We start from the raw sequence: 19449 nt of genomic DNA, 5'->3' as shown, positions 1-19449 counted from the left end.
AAACTTTTTACAAATCGTTCAGATTTTTCTCCTTTAAAAAAATATCGATAAAAAAATGTATTACCGTTTGACGGTGCAGAAGCGGCCTTCAGGGCTATGTCGTCCTTGCACCGGAACCTCAGAAATGCACTGATTATACGTCGAAAAGAAAAACAAAACAAAACAAAAACGAAACCGGCAGTGCTTGCAGTCATTAAAGGGGCTGTCCTATTAATGCACTCTCTTTTAATGAAAAGGGAAGGGAATATTTGATATGCCTTGACATTTGGTCCCTTTCCGCGAAATCTGAAACTTGAGACGCAAAACAGTCCGCAGTTGTCGGTGAAATACCTGCCTTAAAAGCTGAACCACAGTGAATGTATTTGGCCCGGAATTCCAGAGACTAATTTCCACCCCTCCCACGGAGTCACCTGCTCAGGGGGAACCCCGGCCAGAAATCCGGGTCGCGCCAGGTCAAATCTTGCGCGTCTCTTGTTTACTCCGCCCGGGGCAGGGCGGCGGCGCGGCCGCGGGGTGGGGAGGGCGGCTGGGGCCCGCGGCGCCCGGGCACTCGGCTCTGCTCGGCCGCCCAGGAGGGGCTGTGCGCGGTCCCCGCCGGGTCCGGAGACCACCCGGAGGAGGCGCTCGGGGCATCCGCCCGGCCCGACGGCCTCTCGCGGCTCTCCAGCCGCCGCGGCCTCCAGGGAACCTCCCCCTCGAGGATGTACATGAGTCCACACGAGCAGGCTAGCGGCTCGAGGGAGCCCCGGTGTCTCCCGGGGTGTCGCCGGGCCGGGGAGGAAGCCCAGAGCCCCGGCGCCTACTCGCCTGGGATTCCCCCGCCCCCGGCCCCGCTCTCCTTGAGCTGCGTGTGATTTCACTCGCGTCCCTTCCGAGGAAGGGACTCGCGCAGGCTAGGGGCGGCCGCTCGCCCCAGGTCCCAGCTCGGCCCACCAGGAAGCCGCCAGCTGCTCCCTGCGCCGCTGCCCCAGCCGATTTGAATACCCCGGCGGGGCGGGCCGCGTTCCCCGAACTGGGTGCGCCCAGGGCGCCCTGGTGAGTGACCTCAGGGAAGGCAGTTGGGGCATTTCGGGCGCCTGAAAAGTTCGTGCTTCCGCGGGGGGTGGGGGCGGGCGGGCAAGGAAAGTGCTACTAATACATTTTGCTAAGCTCCAGAAACGCAGCCAGCAGCTACAGTCTGATTTTGTTTTTCTTGACCGATAACAGAAATGTGAGTAGCAGAGGCGGGGTGAGGGAAAGGGATCAGAGGATGGAACCGGCCAGAATCGTCCAAGACAATACTCATTATTCTGTAAATCCCGTGCGTGTTCAAGACCGGGAACCAGCATCTGGGAAATAGGGAAGATGGGGGTGGGGAGAGGAGGTTTCCACATCCCTAAAGGAAATTCTCAGGCTCCCAGAGACGCCCAAGTTTTTTTTCTGCATGACAAGTAGAGACCAGCCCTCCGGGGGAGATCCCCGATCCAAGCGAGCAAGAGCGCGGCCGCGGTCTTCCCGCCCGGAGCGGCCGCGCGGGGGCCCGGCCCTGCCCTAGCGGTCGCCTCCCTGCCCCGTCGCCCCGCGAGCCGCTCAACCCACTCCGCTCGCCGGCTCCAGACTGGTTTTTCTGGTTCAGCCTCCCTCCCTGGGACGCGCTGGGGGATCCGATGACGTCGCTGGCTGAGTCTCTCCCTCTTCCTCCCTCCCTCTCTCCGCCTCTCCCCCCCCCCCCGCCCGCCCTCGCCGCGCACTCCTCCTAGTAACTTCTGTTCGGGGAGGCGCTGCCAGGAATAACCCGGTGCGTCCACAGACCGGGAGGGGAGGCGGCCGCTGCGGCTCCCGCACGCAGACGGCTGCGGCCCGGGCCTCGCGGCTCCCTCCCGAGCCCGGTGGCCCCTGCCCCGGGCCCATCTCCGTACAGTGTCAGAAAAATAAATAAAAGGAAAGAGGAGCCTGGGCAGGCGGTCGGGATCGCTTCCCTCCCTCCGCACCCGCCCTCCCTCTGTCCTTAAGGAAATGCTACCAGACACCCCCCACCAGACACGCTCAGCCTTGGCGAGGAGCGGCCGCCGCGGCAGCGAGAACAAGGGCACCAGGGGGGTTTCCTCCCCCTCCTCCTCTCCCTCCTCTTCCTCCTCCTTCTCTCCGTCCTCCTCCTCCTCCTCCTTCTCAGCGGTGACTTTCCAGGTGAGCGGCCGCCGCTGCTGCTGCTGCGAGGATCCCCCTCGCCCGCTCGGGCTCGGGCCGCCGCGTCGCGCCCTCCACCCGCCCCTGTCACCCGGCGGCGGCCGGGAGCTGACAGCCGCCCGAGGGGCTAGCGGCCCGGGGGCGGGCGGCCGGCCGGAGGCGGGCTGGAGGTGAGGGGGTGGAGAGGAGGCGAGCGGGGCGCCGCTGAGCGCTGTCTCTGCCCGCCCGAGGAGGGTCTCCGCAGAAACATCTCCGGTGACTGTGGCACAAGTCTTGGCCAAGTTGTGTCTTGGACGTTGAGGTTCCCGGGAGCCCGGAGCAACTTGGAGGGTCTCCTGGCTCCTTAACCATATTCCTACACGTCTCGACTTTTGGGGGTGCTGGGTGCAGCCTCGGGGTGCGTGGAGGGCGGACCGACCGTTCGGGCGAGCAGAGCGGCGGGAATCTAGGTCCCTCGGCTCGGTAAGTGGCCTCGGCGCGGTGTTTTTTCCTGCCTTCTTTAGCATTGGGAGCTTGTTTCACTTTACACCGTAATCGCCTCGGCCGGACCCCTCTGGCCCCTCCCGGCGCGCGCCCCCGGCTCGGGACCGGCGTCCGGAGGGTGAGGGTCGGAGGGGGCGGGGATGGGGGAGACCTCGGGAGGGGGGTCCGGCGCGTTGGGAAATGCGGGGAATACCCTGGCCGAGGATCTATGCAGATGAGGGGAGGCTGCTTTGCGTAATGTCCTGGGGGGAGGGGGCGGCGCGGGAGCGCTGGAGGCAGGAATGTGCCTGGTTACTAATGAGGGACGTGCACCGGCGCGCACCGCCGGGCCACCGCTGCGGCTGCCGCGGCCGCCGGCCGCCCGTCGTCAGGTAACGGGGGAGGGGGCCGCGCGGCGCGGGCCGGGGCCGGGGGCGGGCGGCGCGAGGGCCGGGCCGCCGGCCTGCGGCCGAGCGAGCGCAGCGGAGGAGCCGGCTGTTGGCATTTCGGCGACTCCTTTCTCCTCCCCAGCGGGGAAGGAAGGAAGGAAGGAAGGAGAGAAGGAAGGAAGCGAGGAAGGAGGGGACTGTCTCGATGGAAGGTTCAGGCGGAGGCGCCCTCGCCTTGCGGGTGCACCGACCGCAGAGTGGCTCCCGGCGCGGCGGGCTGGCCGGGGGCGCGCGAAGACCGGTGGGGGCGTCTTGCATGCGTGTTCGTCTGTGCGTCTGCCGGGGGACCGGGAAAGGGACATGTGTGTTTGGGCTGTGCACTGTGGGGAGCTGGGTCTGCGCCTTTATGTCTGTTCCCTGAAGTGGGTGGAACGTTGGCCCGTTCCGGGAATGTTCCATGACGTGGTACAGCCACAGGAAGGGGGTTAACGAGGGGCTCTCTGCCGCGGCGGCTCTGCCGGCTGCTATCAAAGCAGACGTGCGGCCGCTCCTCCTCCTCTCTCACCTCCCTTCACCCCTCCCCCCGCCTTTCCTTTCTGTGCGTCTGGTTCTGGTAGGGGCGAGACAGGAAAACACTGCTGGGGGTGGGGGGGAGCGGCGTGGCGGGGGGGAGGTGATGTGTGTGTGTGTGTGTGTGTGTGGTGTCTGTCGTATTTGGTGGGGGAGACTCCAGATCTGCTCTGCCACCCCAGCTGTTATCACAGATCCGTGCGCTTTATACGCATGTGCCTCCCGCGTCCTGTCCGTCTTACATAACACATCCAGTGCAGCAGAGGACACGAGAAAATGCGACCCCAGCCCTCCCAGCCGAAATCGGGCGAAGGGGTAGAAGGTCAGGAAGTGTCCCTTGGTGTTGTCCTTCAGGGACGTGGCTCCGGTGGGGGGAAAGGAGAGGGGGAGGAGGGTTTTCTTCAAGTGGCTCCTCTCTGACTTGAAAGCATCTAAGTAGAAAGGACTGCAGGAACTAGTCCTCTCTAATGGGAAAGCTTTTACATGCCACGCCAAGGAAAAGTGGGTACTTTAACCGCAGGAGTGCAGAGAAGAGAGAGGGTCCTTAATAGAGACGCTCGCAGGAAATGGGCAGTCATACGTGCGGGGTAGGGGGCAGTAGGGATGGCTTCGAGGGGACCGCAGGACTCCCTTGATAGTAGATCGGTTTCACTGGAGGGTTTAGGACACCTGTAATGGTTGAGAATTCGCACAGGAAGCAGAGTGTGCAACTGACATTGCAAAAGCCCTATTCTCTGCACAGTTACTTGGGCCTAAAATGAACATAAAAAGGCTTGTTTCCGGTACTTTCATTATAATGGAAAATTTGAACTGATTTTCCTCCTTCCTTTTTTTGCCGTGTTAAAAATAATTCAGTTGACTTCCAAATTGTTATTGGTACTCTTCCCCCACCCCCAAAGGCTAGACCTGGGTCAGGCAGGAGAGAACTGTGTTTTTCTAGCATACCCAGAGCCCTGGTCAAGGGCTATTGATTTTTCTCTTCAGTACAGTTGTTTCTTTTGTAGTGCCTAATCAAGCCCAGAAATTACTTGAAATATTAATAAGATCCATTTTAATTAAGTTTGCTATGATCTGTCCTCCTAGAAAAAAACAGTTTAACTTTATTAGAAACTTTTTCTCTAGTGATGTAGTAATGTTTGGTGCTATTTGTCTTTGAGGAAATCAAGTTATTTAAAATATTTGCACCTATGTGTTATATGTACTTAAATATATATTACATATATCATATATATAGCACATATATATTAGAATTTGTGAATGTCTTGTGCTTATTCTCCATATAACAGTGCCAAAGCAAAAATTTACCCAAGAAGATTGTATAATAAATAGACTGGTTTTGATTTTTAGGATATAGGCCAAATAATTTATCAAGACAGAAATGCCCTCCACCTGAGTAGAAAGAATATCATTTTCATTATTCAGACAAAATTCCTGTGGAACACTAAGAAGTCATGGTACCAGATGAAAACTGCATTTTTATTTTAAGGTGAAAGGGATTTACCTGTATCTCCTTAATGACAGTGTGCTTCAAGTGTCATAATCCCTTTTGACCACTAGGTTTGAAATGCAGTATATTTCTTAAATATAGGAAAATGTTGTATTACAGTGGTGAAGCTGTTAGAAAATTGTCTGAGTTTCTTGCTATGAACATCGGTCAGGTATAAAACAAAATCTGCTTGTTGGCACCTATATTTCTGTGATGGTGATTGTATTTTATGTAGTTGACTTTATTAGAGACTGCTTTTATTTATATAAGGGCATTTATGATTAAACCAATGTGAAATTAATTTGGGTGTAATTTGGGGCATGATAATATATTAATGATGCTACAAATTAAGATGTAACTGATTTTCAACTGGTTAGATCCTTGTAGCAGTCTTTGGAAAGATACCATTAGAGTAGATAAAACGTGTTTATATGTCTCTTAAACATGGAACATAAAAGTGAATTTACTGTGTATATTATCACGTAATGAGATCATGTTATTTGACTACCTTGAAAGATTAGCCAGCAAAATCTTTTGATTGATCAGGCTCCTTTTACGTGAGATGTGTTGATAAATGTTCTTGTTACTATGAAAACAAAACAGAAGCAACATGTTTGCAGGTGTTCCTTGTGGAATAATGGTACATGTGTCTGCTTGAGGTTTTGGCGCTTTGTCACTATTCAGAAAATCAGGCTGAATCTTTTATGCTGATTCAATCAAAATGAAGAATCTTTAAGAATTTGCCAATTTTTTTTTTAAGCAGGGTTTATTTCAGCAGTAGCAGCTACAAATTACATGTACTCTTTCTGTGTTGGTTTTAGATTTTTGAATTATTAGTACTTAGCTGAAATTAATCAGAAAGCTTCAACATAGGAAAAATAGTTTTAAAGACCTATAGAAAATGTAATTTAGCGAGGAAAGTGTAATCCATTAGGATGGGGAATATTGATAACCTGATGTGGTAAATATTATAATAAGGGGAAAGTGGCTAAGATCAACTGGATGGATGGTTGTGCATCCAACTAATTACCTATGTCTGTTAAACATGATTTTCACATTTGGGTTAATAGCCAGCCTCAGCAGTACTCTCTGTAGGTCCTGTAGGTGGAGAAATGGTTCACAATTTAAATTTCCACCTGAAGCTTCCAGTGATATGCTTCTGGTTAATGTATTTATATATTAATTCATTGTGAATCCATAGTTTGGCTAAAACTTGGTATGTAAGTATTGTGCCTTTTCAACTGATATTAGAAAAAGGAGCAGAGGTAGTTTGTTAAGTCAACTCAGCGGACTTCAGATTTCATAAGGAACAGACCATGTGTATGGCTTTGCTGTAACCACAGAGGCAGAGTCTTCATTAATCTTGAGTAAAACTGCAGTGAATCTTAAGTCAGTGAGTCAGTCTTCTTAATGTTCGAAGCTGTGGATGAACATAGAGGATGGAGGGAAAATGGGAAACTTTATGGAAATAATATTGTGCTTATTTGAAGGAAATTGTGTAAGTCATGTAATTTTCTGCTTGTTCCTGGTATTTGATCACAATCAAAAGCATTGCTTTCTATATGCTGTTTATGACAAAGTTAATAAAAAGGGAGGTTATAGATCAGTATTTGTAGCTATGAGATAGCTCTAAGTAATTTGGAAAAATATTTCAGCATTTCATCTATTGCTGTGAAGCAACACCAGGTCTTTGTGTACAGGGGGAGGACACAGCTTACTTGATCTGTGAAATCTTTGGTTTCTGAGGTAGATCATGGATACTAGCATTAATATAGACCTAGGACTATACTGTTTTAACCACTACATTTAGAATAGAATCAGAACTGCTTGATAATTTGTGTCATTTATTGTTCTGGGTCAAATAATGAGCCACTAATCTTAACATATACTTTCATTGCCCATCACTTGACATGTGACATGTATTAACTGTCATGTGATCTTACAAGTGTCCATAACTTTAGATTTCCTAACAGCTACAAATTTGGAATCTAACCATTTGATGTATTTGAGGAAACTGCTTGCTTTGGAGAGAAGCAATGAATGAAGGATTAGGCTCCAAATTTGTAGCTTTGGAAAGAAGCAATGAAAGTGATGTTTGTGTGCCTGAAGACAGTTCTGGGCAGAAAGCAGGTGGGGTTTGACCTGCTCCTTTGGTAACAAGATGGTTGGATGTAAAGTCAGGAAGTATTCAGGGCCCTCCAGTGTTTTGCCTTGTCATTCACTTAAAATCCTGGCCCTTTCTTTAGAGTATTATGACAGTATTATGACAGGTGCCCTGGTTGTCTTGATCAGTTGCAACTTATTCATCCATTCATTCAACAAGTATATACTAGGAGTCAGACCTTGTGCTGGATACCAAAGGTATAATGATGAACCAGATCACAAAAGGAGCTTGATCTGTTGGGGCTGACCGGTCCTAATCATTAGGTCTGTTATAAGTGCTATGGAAGAAACATAAAGGAATGTGTAACAAGAGGTCTGTCATCCCTGTCTGGGAGTGAGGAGGCGATCTCTCTGAGGAGGTGATATTTGAGCTGAGACTGCAGAACAAATAAGAGGAGAAAAAGATAGATGGGGAGAGGGAAATATCCTTCAATGAAGGAACAATGCAAATGAACCGAGGTTGGGGGATATACAGTGTTTTGATGAGTTAGAAGCAGGCCAGTGGGGCTGGAGGGCGGGTAACAGGAGAGGTAATGCAAGATGAGTTCAGAATATGTGGGCAGGTTGACTACATGAATGATTGTCCTTCTTGGCATAAATAGAGACTGTCCTTGGCAAATCCAGGCATATGATGAACCTACCATTGGCCATGTTAGAGACTTTCATTGGAGAGGGAATTTGGGAGGCAGGGCCTAGAACCTGGAGAAGGCTTGTGTGTAACCTGTGTCTTTTCATAGTACCTCCATATAAATGACTCTCCTGGAAATTTGTTATAATTTTATATGCTGACTTCAGTTTGAGGGGGTTAGTTGTATGAAAACTAACAGATTTTTTTTTTTTAAGGAATAAGTAGTTTGTTTTAAAATATACTTGTTTGGGGCTCCAGTTAACTAATTGGCTGGCATCATTGATTCAGTTAATGAATAACTGCAAATTCAAAAGTCTTTACAAGGTCACTGTGTGAAGTAACCGATTAATCTTTAGAGCTCTGCATGAGCTGGATCTACTATGATTTTAAATAGCTACTAAAACATTCATTTTCCCAGGTAATTTTTCTACATGTTTGCAAACTTTAGAAATTTTGGAGAAATTTGGATCTGATTTTTTTTTTTTTTTTGCTTTCTGTGTGATGAGTGGTCAGTGTAATACTTACAAGAGAATATGAAGGCAAAGAGGTTCTTAAAATACAACATTCTTTTATGTAGTCTTGGACTCATGTTCCCTTTTGTCAGCTGTATCATTTAATTATTTGCTTCCTGTTTTAAAATTTATATAATGTAAAAAATTTTATTTAGGTGGTAGAAAGATTCAGTATTTGGAGATATTCCAAGCTTGGTCTATGGAGTCATACTGGAGATCAGAATGAATAACTGAGAAATAGAAAGACAAAGATCCCTGACTGCAAGAATTGTACAGTCTAGAGAAGACAGATGGTTTCTAAGTAAACTTTATTAAGCTTACAAGTGAAAGCAATGTATGAATGGAAGCACTTTTTTTATTTTCCCCCAGCAGGAAAGATTAGAAAATATTTTTGGGAGGATATGATTTTTAATTGGGGCCTTGGAAAATTGGGTAGGATTTCAGTAAACAAAAGGGGAAGGGAAAGGCCCAGCATAATTTGATCTGGAGTTCCGGGGCAGAGTTAAAGTACTGGGAGAAAAAGAATAAGGTGAGCCTGGAAAGACACATTGGTTCCAGATCTGTGGGGCTCTACAGCCCTTCTGAGCTGGATTTCACTTAGGTTTTTGAGCAGAGGAGTGATACTATGATGTATATGTTTTAGAAAGATGATAAGGGTATATGGGATGGATATCTTGGTAGCTGAGAGGCAGTAAAATTGTTGTAATGGTCCAAAGAGAAGTAACAAAGATTGACACTACTGCCTAACAATATGATTGTGTCATCCTGTTAATGGACATCTGAAAAGCACCTTGTAAAATAGTAACAAGAGTGATTAAAATATTTTGATAAAAATGACCCAATAGGTATGACAGATTGTCAGTTTGAACTACATTTTAAATACAGCACTGCATTATTATTTTAACCTCCTGTAAAACTTTTTGCTCCAGAAAATACTCATAAATACTAATAGTTAAAGTTCACCAACTTATGAAAATGGTTATAACTGAGAATTACAAACTATTTATGTTTTTAGGTATAAGTATTTAAGAAATAAATAGATGATTCATTTCATGGTTCGTTAGAATACTGCTTTTAAATTTTATTTATTTATTTTTTGGCTGTATTCTTTGCTGCGTAGATTTTTCACTAGTTGTGAGTAGGGGCTACTTTCTAGTTATGGTGTGTGGGCTTCTCATTGAGATGGCTTCTCTTTTTGCTCTTGGGTGCGAGGGCTCAGTAGTTGCGGCTCCTGGGCTCTAGAACACAAGCTCAGTAATTGTATCACATGGCACATGGGCTTAGGTGCTCTGCAGCATGTGGGATCTTCCTGGACCAGGGATCAAACCCATGTCTCCCGCATTGGCAGGAGGACTCCTTGCCACTGAGCCACCAGGGAAACCCTAAAATACTGCTTTTTCATTGATAACTTTTATACCTAATTCACAGCAATACTGAACAGGTAGCCTAGTGCAGTGTGTTTGAAAAGCAGTGTTTTTTTTTTTTTTTTTTTCTTGACAGATTTATTTGGTGGTTTTATTTTCTCTGAAAAAGAAAGCAGGAGGTCTCTGAAACTTATTATTTGCACTATGGCAGATTCACTACATTTCAGAAGCTCAACAGAAAGATGGGACTTTTGAAACTAGGCAATAAGTAAATGTAGACACACCCTCATTTGTATTTGCTTGGGGATCTGTAGGCATGCATATGTGTATGGGCATGCAAGTGCACAAACACCCTAATCTTAGAAAATCATATGTGTACAGTGAGAAGGAAAATTTGATACTTAGAATGCAGTGTAGTAATTCTCATCCTGATAGTTGCAGAGAGTATTTCTTTTAAAATGGAGATTAGGTCTAATTCCATATAAAGAAGATTATAGGAAAGGTAATTTAAATTGTAAGTAGCTTTGTTCACTAAAATGCTAGATTCATTTGAAACAGTGTTTTATTTCTTTTGGAAGCCAGACAACTAGTTTAATAGTGTACATATGAAACACTAATTTGGTTTGTTAATTGGATGCAATTAAACTGAGGTTATTTTATACTGCTTAATTGTCTGAAAATTACATGCATTGCCATGCCTGTGTAATGTGAGGCAAAAACTGGGGGGTTAGTGGGAGCCTGGGCAGAGGACTTAAAGTCTAGTTGTGTCTTTGCAATTAACTTTTTGTAAAAACTTGGAAATGGGTCATTTTATACTCTGGACTTGATTTGGAAATGGAAAAGATGGGAACAGATGGCTTCTAAAGGCTCTTCCAACTCATATTTTATCAGTTTATAAATTCTTTGTAGTTATAGAGAATGCAGTGTCATTATATTCTGTAATTATGGTATTACAGGGATGAACCAAACACTTAAAAAAATCAGCCCAGTGCCAATTTAGCAAATCCGTTAGAAGGAAGGGAATTTAGGTTTTTAAGAATACTTACTCTGTGCAGGCTTCAATGCAGGCACACTCCTCATGGTTACACTTAACGAAACCGAGACTCAGAAAGGGTAAGTGGTTTTGCAAGGATGCTCTGATAGTTGGTGGTGAAGCTGGATCTGAACTCAGGGCCGTTTGGCTCCAACAACCTGTGGTCTTTTCACCATTCCACACCACATAAGCTAGTGTTTGCACATCAACATTATTTCAAAAATTTAAAGAAATCATCAACCATTTTGTCTCTTTATTGCATTGTTCTCCCCAGTAGTTTATACACATCTGCCAGTGGGATACCCAGGTAGCCTAGGGGTTAAGAACCTGGTTTGAGGGCAGCTATCCTTGTGGCTCAGCTGGTAAAGAATCCACTTGCAATGTGGGAGACCTGAGTTCAATCCCTGGGCTGGGACCATCCCCTGGAGAAGGGAAAAGCTCCGCTCTACAGTATTCTGGAGAATTCCATGGACTTTATAGTCCATGGGGTCTCAAAGAGTCGGACATGATCGAGCGACTTTCACTTCACTTCACTTCAGACCTGGGTGAATTCCAGTTCCACGACCAGCTCGGGGAATTTAGGAAGGCCAGCTAGTCTCTTTGCAATTACAAAATGAGAATGGTAATCTCTGTTTAAGGGTCATTGTGAAATTTTTATGAGAATGTGGACGCTGGTATCAATGAAAGTGAAAGTGTTAGTCGCTCAGTCCTGTCCAACTCTTTGTGACCCCATGGACTATAGCCCACCAGGCTCCTCTGTCTATGGAATTCCCCAGGCAAGAATATTGGAGCCGATTGCCATTCCCTTCTCCACAATACACAGTAAACACTTGATACCTCGTAGCTATGATTGGGGCTTTCCAGGTGGCTCAGTGGTAAAGAATCCTCCTGCTAATACAGGAGACACAGGTTTGATCCCTGATTTGGGAAGATCCCCTAGAGGAGGAAATGGCAATCCATTCCAGTATTCTTACCTGAATAATCCCATGAACAGAGGAAACCTAGGGGGGCTGCAGTCCACGGGGTCTCAAAGAGTCAGACACAAATTAGTGACTGAGCATGCACACACGCAGGCAAGATTATTGTTAAGAAGGGGTATGTGTTAGTTGCTCATCTGACTCTGCGACCCCATGAACTGTAGCCTCCCGGACTCCTCCATCCATGGGATTTTGCAGGCAAGAATACCGGAGTGGGTTGCCATTTCCTTCTTCAAAGAAGGGGTTAGATCAAAAGAAAAGACAATAAAATTCTTAGACTTTGATTGAAATGGTTTAAGAAGTGATGTCAGAAGACACTTGTTTCTTCATAATTAACAAATGGAAATAGCAATTAAAATTTGGGATATTTCTCCTTTAACTCAGCCAGTGCTACACTAGTGAAGTGGACTAAATTATGTGGTTCTCTGTGTATCATCCTTCTTGAGTTTTTGATCTAAAAATAGCCTTTGGGGCCAGAATTACCCAACTTGAACTTCTCCGTAAATTGCAAGAGCCAGAGAACCAGTGTTTACTCCTGGGGCCTTGAGCTTTCTTAGGAGACCAGCTAAAGTGTTTATGAGACTGCTGACTTTTAAACAAACATTTATTAATTCAACAAAAATTTATTAGGCACCTACTCTGGAAAAAGTGCTGTACTGTACACTGGGGATTCATCAGTGAACAAAATAGTAAAAAAAAAAATTCCTGTCCTCATGGTGTTTATATTCTAGTGGACTAATTTAGAAACTTTTTATGGTATTCGGCCATTGTACTACTTTCTAATGTTTTTAGGAATCTCTGCTTTTATATTGAGTCACTCCATCCAAATAACAGTTAAAGAAACATTGTAAAATCTTACTAAATCAGTAATGAAAACATCCCATTTTATATATATATATATACACGGCTTCCCTGATAGCTCAGTTGGTAAAGAATCTGCCTGCAATGCAGGAGACCCTGGTTCAGTTCCTGGGTCGGGAAGATCTGCTGGAGAAGGGCTAGACTACCCACTCTGATATTCTTGGGCTTTCTTTGTGGTTCAGCTGGTAAAGAATCCACCTGCAATGTGGGAGACCTGGGTTCAATCCCTGAGTTGGGATGATCCCCCAGAGAAGGGAAAGGCTACCCAGTCCAGTATTCTGGGCTGGAGAATTCCATGGACTATATATAGTCCATGGGGTCACAAAGATTCGGACACGACTGAGGGACTTTCACTTTCACTTTTCTCTCTCTCACACACACACACACACACACACACACATATTTGTATTTCTAGTAAGGTAGCTGCTAGAAATGTTTTTCACAGTAAGGTAGTTTTTGAAGAAGTACTGTTTGTAAATAACTAAATATTATAACACTAGCTCTTTAAAAAATTCCTCTTTAGCATTACAACCCTTCATACTTATAGAATCACGTCCTGGCTATTTTTTTTTTTTTTAATGGGATGGAGGAAAAAATGGTTTACAAATGACACATAACTATTGTAAAACACATTGATCAGTTTGTTAAAGTGATTACCACAAATAATATTTGGATTTTTAATTTTGTTTTTATTTTGTTTAAATGAATTTTTTAAATGTATTTTAAGTCTTGCTTAAATAAATTTTTCATTTTTAACGTGATTTTTCTTATGAAATTTCTAATGGGTGAGGATGGTTTCCGCTTTCACGAAAGCGTGGTAGACACAAGGCGTGGTGTGCAGCAGGTGCACAGTGGATACTTGGTGAATGCTTGAAGTCCTAATTCTCAAAGACGCTTACTGTTTGCCTGGTGAGAACAGACCTTTGACCCACTGTAAGCAAAGGCGTCATCAGAACCACATGAGGGATGAAATCTTGCTCCCACAGGCACATCAATCTGCTCACCCTTAACTGTTTCTTCAGTTTTTTTTTTTTAAGTCCTCCAGGAAACAGCTCCCTCACTTCTCCATGCAGCAGTCACAGACACTTCTTGCAGCCATAGTCAGCCTCTTCTCGGGTTCTGCACTTCCCGCTTATTTTTATAGCAAGGGAACAGATGGAGTCATCTTGAGGTAGTTTTTTTCCTGCGGTTGGATAGAGAAGTTTAGCATCGAACCCGGATTCCTCTCTGCAGAACAGTTTTCTTCGGCCATATTTTGTTAGCGTGCTCTGAGGAGGAAAGTTGTATGGAGGTGGTCATGGCTCAGGGCGGTGGGGCTTGAGAAAGACTTGTGTCTTGGTGGGCCTGCTTGGATGAATTAGGCAGAAAAGAGGGAGGATGCGCCTTTTCTCCACTGAAGACCCTTGCCCTATGCAGGCAGAGAAAAATGAAGAAGCTGGGGGTGAGTCTTTTCTTTTCACTTGAAGCGAGTGAGGAAATCTGTCTTTGCAACTCAGCGGTGCCCCATGGGACAGTCCTAATGGCTGGCCCCGGCACTTGATGGACAGGTCATGGGAAGTTCAGCTTCTCTTTTATCCATGGAACAGTTATCAGGCTTTATTATTATTATTTTTTCTCCTGATGCTTCCATTTCCAACAATCCCCATTTCTCTAAGCGAGGGAAAAAAGAATCCAGGGTTGGAAACATTCAATTAATTTTCTTGTCATTCAATGTATTTGCCATGTGTCAAGGTTGTGTTGGGAGAGATAGAAATCTGGGGGGTAAAATGAGGATTTCACATTTCTTTTGTGCCCATGTTGTGAGGATGTGCTCATTAGAGCTCACACCAGGGTTGCAGAGGACACCAGGAGGGCTGACGGTAAATCCTGACCCCACTAGTTCATTGCTTGCCTCATTATTGATTTTCAAAATGATTCAGGCCAAGTGGCTGTACCTCCGTTACATTTCATTGTTTCTTCATCTGTAAAAAATGAAGCGTTGCTTATAGCACTGCCCTACCTCCTGGGAACAGAGCAGGGTAACACAAGAGAACTGGAGTGGCTATTTTTAGGATGTGAAGCAATACTAAGTTTCGAGAATAATTCAATTGTTGGGGGAAAAAAATCTGGTGCACAGCAATACATTTGTGACAAGGGTGAGTAGAGTGTTCTTGAGATAATTGACTGCTATTGATGCAATTTATTACAGGCATATGTAATTGTTTTCAGAAAGATAATGGTCAGCAGCTCCACAGCTTAGTGTCATATCCCTAATGCATCTAAATTTTGGACGGGTCACAGATGAACATGTGTACCAAAATTTTGAGATAGTTATACCCATGTCAAGCAAAAGAAAAGGAATCCAAATTCATTTGTTTTTGAATTTATAGTCTGTTTACGTGTTCAGATGACCTCAGTGATACTGCAATGAACTTGTTGCCCAAATTTAATCAAGTGTAGCTTTTAAAATGGGCCAGGTGGCTGAGAGTACTCAAAATGACCTTTAAAAATAAATCACCCGGCAGTATAGAATATAGCAAAAAACTGGATACTATGTGGAGGTTAGATTTTTAATCCATAAACTCAAATTCGTTCCGTCATCAGTTGATTTTTGTCCATGTTTGGTGAGAATTTACTAATGTCAAACCTAATGTCGTCTGAGAATAGTTATGCTAAATATTAGTAACAGATTTGGAAGAATTGTACATTCTAGCTAGTAATCCCAGGAGCTTAGATTGTGAGGACATTATCCTGATAATTTGTCTTTCTTTTCCTATATTCTTCCTTTTCCTTATGTAGAATGGGAGCAATGAGAAGCAAAGAGAAGACATTTTGAAATTAATAACAAGTTTTCCTGGCTTTGAAGCTTGCTGTGATTATTTTAACCCTTCTTACAAAAGCAAACAGTGTCTAACAATATATTTAATGGTTGACATCTCCTTTAAGCCAACTGGTTTTGGTTTATGTTTCATAAAAGATTTTTACAATATGCCACACTGTTGTGTAAATCAAACTACTGTTCTTATGTCTGGCATGTAAGTGTTTCTGAAAAGTGAGGCAGTGAGCGGGTTAGGCGTGGGGAAATGGATTTCTGAGACTCTTTTGGAATTTGCAGATGGCCTGCTTCCTTGTTCAAAGGAACCTCTCCTAGTGCTAGTTTCCAGACAGGTCAGCTCTTGGGTGTGAACAAGCTGCACCTCCAGTACTAGTTTAGCATTTTGTGGGTAATTTTGCCTCTTCCTGTCACTCTGGTACAATGTGTAACACTGCAGTGATGACTTTTTTAGGGCATCCTTTAAAGTGTCTTAATTTGAATTATGCTGATTATCCTTAAGGGTAGGGTCTGATGTATTGATTTGTCCAGGGATGACAGAACACTTTGTAGTGTGAAGTTTTTCACTGAATTTCAGGCTTAGAGAAAACCATTGGAGGCATCATTTAATCTCCAACTGAGTGAGGAGCAATCACTCAGGACAAATCACCAAGGACTGCTTGCATTCACTCTACACACACAACTCTTCCTTTCTCAGGGAGGCCTGTCCACTCTTGGACACTTCAGTTCATCAATTGAGCCTTCTGCCGCTGTCCAGAGCAAGTTTGCTCATCGACTTGCATGACAATCATATCATAATTTAAAGATAGCAATCATGTTCACCCTAAGTATTCTTTTCTCCAGGCTAAATATTCCTGGTTCCTTCAATTAGACCTCTTATTATGTAGTTTTCATTTTTTATTTTATTAATTTCTTTAGGGATCAGGCTGTTCGTGTCTGAAATCTACTTCAGGCTATTATTTTTTTATGAATCCTCAGAAAAATTACTTACCTCCAGTTACTCTTCAGAATATATCCTCTTGCCAGCTGGTTTAGAAACATTTTACAGACAAGGTCTAGACATGCTTTTTGAGGCTTACAACTGGAAGAGAGCTGGAATGTCCAATAATATAATACAAATCTATTTTAACATAGATGATTATGGAGATACTCGTATGTGTAAAATGTATGGGAATATGAAATAAAGTATAAATAGTATATAAAATATAAAGAAGACGGACTATTCTCATCATCAAAACTTTTTTTAAGTGAAATAAATTAAAAAATAATGATTAAGGTAAGCTCGGTCAGTGAAGGTAGGTTAGAAGTAGAGGGGTTTTTAACAAGCGGATCCTTTACCTGCTGTTCTTTAAGACAAGCTCAAGACTTTCTTCTGTTAGTCACCAGTTCTGTTAACCCTATGGGGCATGATTTGAAACTGTTTACACTGTGGGACTGTCACGACAATCAAAATAGTGAACATAGTCCTTACTGCCAAAAGTTTTCTTCTGCCCTTGTGAGGCATCATCAAAACTTTTGTAGTTTTCTATATTAAGGAAAAGAACTATGCAAAGGAAGCTATAATTAAAAGAAACAGGTTGTGCATATATATGGAATTTAGAAAAATGGTATGCTGTTGCTGCTGCTGCTAAGTCACTTCAGTCGTGTCCGACTCTGTGCGACCTCATAGACGGCAGCCCACCAGGCTCCCTCGTCCCTGGGATTCTCCAGGCAAGAACACTGGAGTGGGTTGCCAGTTCCTTCTCCAAAGCATGAAAGTGAAAAGTGAAAGTGAAGTTGCTCAGTCGTGTCTGACCCTTAGCGACCCCGTGGACTTCAGCCTACCAGGCTCCTCCATCCATGGGATTTTCCAGGCAAGAGTACTGGAGTGGGGTGCCATTGCCTTCTCCGAGGAAAACGGTATAGATGAACTTATTTGCAAAGCAGAAATAGAGACACAGACAAGAGGACAAACATATGGATACCAAGAGGGGAAGGGGAGGTGGAATGGATTGGAAGATTGGGATTGACATATATACACTACTGTGTATAAAAGAGATAACTAATAAGAACCTGCTGTAAGCACAGGGAACTCGACTCAGTGCTCTCTGGTGACCTAAGTGGGAGGAAAATCCAAAAAACAGGGTGTTTATGTATAGCTGATTCACTTTTCGGTATAGCAGAAGCTAACACAACATTGTGGAGCAACTATAGTCCAATAAAAAATAAAATAATGTTAAAAATAAAATATTTATCACGAAAAATTTGAAAAAAGCAGGTTGAGATCACGTCAGGAATATATGAAATATTAAGGTGCAACATCACCCTTGGGTGGGGATATCGAGAGAGTTTCCTATGAGAATGAGGTGCTTTAGGTGGGCCTTGATTTTGATAGGTGCCAACCTGAAGAGGGGGCTTCCCAGGTGGTGCTAGTGGTAAAGAACCCGCCTGCCGATGTAGGAGACATAAGAGACATGGGTTCAGTCCCTGGGTCATGAAGATACCCTGAAGGAGGGCATGGCAACCCACTCCAGTATTCTTGCCTGGAGAATCCCATGGACAGAGGAGAGTGGCAGGCTACAGTCCATAGGTTAGCAGAGTGGGACATGACTGAAGCGACTTAGCACACAGCCTGAAAAGTGTCAAGGGTGCTTTCAGAGAAGCGTCTGATTTGAGGAGAGCACAAAATGCATATGAATTGAATGTTAGTGAAAAAGTTCGAAAGGTTGGGATACACCTTGTGAGGATTTGTATTTCAGCGTAAAGATTGTGAACTGAAAACAGTAGAGAGAGGATGGTACACGTCTGTAACACGTGGAGACTTTGGTCCCTGGTCTGGGCATTTCCATGCAAACACAGTTAGATGGAACAGTTGAAAGGCGTGTCTGTGAAAACTTCTATGCAGAAAATCCTGTTGCCTTTATAATTAGTGTGAAGTGTGTGTATTTTGCATAGGAGGTGTATTGACTTTGAATTAGCATATTATTATTGCTGTCTTTGTCCCAGGAACCCAGAAATCTCGAGGATAATGACTTTAATCATAAAAGTAAAGCAAATATATTGCTAGTGGACGCACTGTTATTCACACCTGTGCCAGTTATTCAAAACTTTTCTACTTCCCACTTTTTGGCCATAGGAATGACATGCCATACACTAAGTTTAGCGCAAATGGAGACCACTTTAACATAAAAAAATTTTTTTCCTTCAACTTATGTATTGTTAGTTAAAAGTGGGGATATAAAATGTTGGGAGATACTTCCATGCAGGTGTCTTACTTGTAAGAATGTTATTTAGATAGCAACTGAATGAGTTCTGTTGCATCTTAATCACAATTTGGAAAAATATTCTTACTTTAGGTCTGGATGGTCTTTAGTGTCCGTGAGAAAACTCTCTTCTTTTAATTTGTCTGCATGATTGCTTATTAATCCACCTAATAAATAGGAGAGAAGATAGGTACCTAGATGGTGGGCATATTTCATAGCACAAGAGGCCCTTTATGCAGAAGCGATGTATGAGACAATAACTGAAAGTTAATAAGTTACCAAAACAAAGGCTATCATTTCCTCAGTGGGCAGTTTGACCTTGCAACCCTGGTTATAACCACTGTGGAAAGTAGCCTATTTTAGATTTAACTCTAAGCGCACTTTTAGTCTCTGGAGAAGTACACAGGACGTTGTGAAGAACTAGGAGAGAATAAAAAATACCGTATCGTAATAAAATAATTTGTGCAGTTCATTAATTTTTAATCTCACTTTAGTGCATGTGGGAACGCTGATGTCTCAATAAAACGCTTGATGGTAGGCCATGGGGGCACTTGCTATTATTTAGACTTTATTGAGGGCCAATTCTGAAATATTAAATATAGACAGAGGGTGGAAAAGGAGGGGGTGTTCTTAAGCACTTGAGTGCTATACATAAATATGTTTCCATTGGAAGAAGACACTGACTTTTACCCAGAGCCTAAAGGGTATGAGGTGACAGTGCTTCCTCTTGTGGTCGTCTAGAACAGGGGTCCCTAATGCTCTAAGGTCTGGGATCTAATGCCTG

The 19449-nt window shown here is 44.1% G+C and overlaps 1 protein-coding gene across 17 annotated transcripts in view; it reads left to right on the top strand.

Annotated features, from left to right (window-relative positions):
* The first annotated feature begins 502 nt into the window (after nucleotides 1-502).
* HIVEP2 (HIVEP zinc finger 2) overlaps nucleotides 503-19449 on the top strand; it is a 219239-nt gene continuing 200292 nt past the window's right edge. For 3 of the 17 annotated variants that reach the window (XM_086318120.1, XM_086318122.1, XM_086318107.1), the window contains exon 1: nucleotides 2487-2628. The gene's annotated coding sequence lies outside the window, so the exon portion shown is untranslated. Of the gene's footprint in view, nucleotides 1036-1056; nucleotides 1211-2023; nucleotides 2167-2486; nucleotides 2629-2800; nucleotides 3021-3099; nucleotides 3319-3653; nucleotides 3910-19449 lie in introns of those variants that run through there. The other 14 variants (XM_086318124.1, XM_086318110.1, XM_086318113.1 and 11 more) reach the window with 13 other exon arrangements.

Source organism: Bos grunniens, chromosome 9, assembly GCF_055505025.1.
Source record: "Bos grunniens cultivar Pamir isolate PY7600 chromosome 9, Bosgru_T2T1.0, whole genome shotgun sequence".
NCBI classification, from domain to species: Eukaryota; Metazoa; Chordata; class Mammalia; order Artiodactyla; family Bovidae; genus Bos; species Bos grunniens.
This window is presented reverse-complemented; position numbering and strand designations above follow the sequence as displayed.